The 1,524-nt window shown below is 58.7% G+C and overlaps 1 protein-coding gene across 1 annotated transcript in view; it reads left to right on the top strand.

Annotated features, from left to right (window-relative positions):
• The window catches only part of DENND1B (DENN/MADD domain containing 1B), a 63,094-nt gene that overhangs the window by 52,994 nt on the left and 8,576 nt on the right, over positions 1-1,524 (top strand). The gene's annotated exons all lie outside the window — the stretch shown is intronic.

Here is a 1,524-nt window from a genome sequence, read left to right as displayed (position 1 = left end):
CAGCCTGGCCTGTGCGGTGGGGGGAGTCAGGCAGGGCCCTGAGGGACCAGGGGGTGGGCTTCCGAGCCAGACATCCCTGACTTTGAAGAAGGTCCCGGCCTTTGGCACGGAGCAGAACACAGCATCCCCGAGCCTGGCTTCGGGCGCCTGGATTACTCTGTCAACTCAATGCAAACAATCGGCCGAGAGACCGCTGGTATCTCAAAAAAACTCGTTAGTCGGGACACTCGTAAGTCAAGGCCCCACTGCACTCGCTTGTAAATGACTGACGGGTTTGTAATCGGCGTCTCAGTCTTGCTCCCGGGACGTTCAATTCCTATCCGTCTCAGACTCTCGCCTCTTACAAAGTTAACTTTCGCAGAAGGTGGGCTGCCTCCATCTGGGAGCCTGTGGGTTGTCTTTCCCGCGGGGAGCGGGTTTCTATGTGAAGAGGAGGGGTCTCCTAACCCCCATCTCTTAGTCGGGACCCTCGTAAGTCAAGGCCCCACTGCACTCACTTGTAAATAACTGATGGGTTTGTAATCGGCGTCTCAGTCTTGCTCCCAGGACGTTCAATTCCTATCCGTCTCAGGCTCTCGCCTCTTAAAAAAGTTAACTTTCGCAGGTGATGGGCTGCCTCGATCTGGGAGCCTGTGGGGTTGTCTTTCCCGCGGGGAGCGGGTTTCCGTGTGAAGAGGAGGGGTCCCCTAACCCCCATCTATCCGAGTGGAATAGCATCAGGGTCTGGGCACGTTGAGATCTTCAGGGAGATAGGTGGCGAAAGGCGGAATCTAGAACCAGCAAATTTCCAGGGAAGGAGGGGTCCCGCTGCCCACGGGTCTGCAGGTGGTACCCAGAGCAGCAGGGGGGGAACGGGGGACAGACTGACTCTGGGACCCCGGTTCCGAAGCCGCTGCCTGGCCTGTGCGTTGGGGGGAGTCAGGCAGGGCCCTGAGGGACCAGGGGGTGGGCTTCCGAGCAAGACATCCCTGACTTTGAAGAAGGTCCCGGCCTTTGGCACGGAGCAGAACACAGCATCCCCGAGCCTGGCTTCGGGCGCCTGGGAGAGGGGATGACAACCCCTGTCATTGCCCAGGGTGCCGCCGGCATTAGAGAGAGCGTGTGTGCAAGGGGGCGGCCACGGGCGCTCCCGACTCGGCAGCCGTCTGTGTACACAGACACGCGCGTCCTTAGCTTCTGGCCGCGCGTAGCCACGCACTGCTCCCTGTCTTCCCTCCCCGTAGCCACTTCCCGGGGTCACTAACATCACGGGGCCCTAACGTTGTCTGTTTCCACTTAAGTAGGAATGACTGGAAGAACCCAGGTTATGATTTGAAAAGACATACACGTGCCCGGCCAGCGTGGCTCCGTGGTTGAGCATCAGCCTATGAACCAGGAGGTCACGGTTCGATTCCCGGTCAGGGCACATGCCCGGGTTTGGGGCTCGATCCCCAGTGTGTCAGGTGTGTGTTATTTTTAATGAGTGAAATTTACATGCGCCATCTAATGAGCACACAGGCACGAGCTCAGGTTTTTCTGGGACAG

The sequence above is a fragment of the Myotis davidii genome, unplaced genomic scaffold (genome assembly GCF_000327345.1).
Source record: "Myotis davidii unplaced genomic scaffold, ASM32734v1 scaffold685, whole genome shotgun sequence".
Classification (NCBI taxonomy): Eukaryota; Metazoa; Chordata; class Mammalia; order Chiroptera; family Vespertilionidae; genus Myotis; species Myotis davidii.
This window is presented reverse-complemented; position numbering and strand designations above follow the sequence as displayed.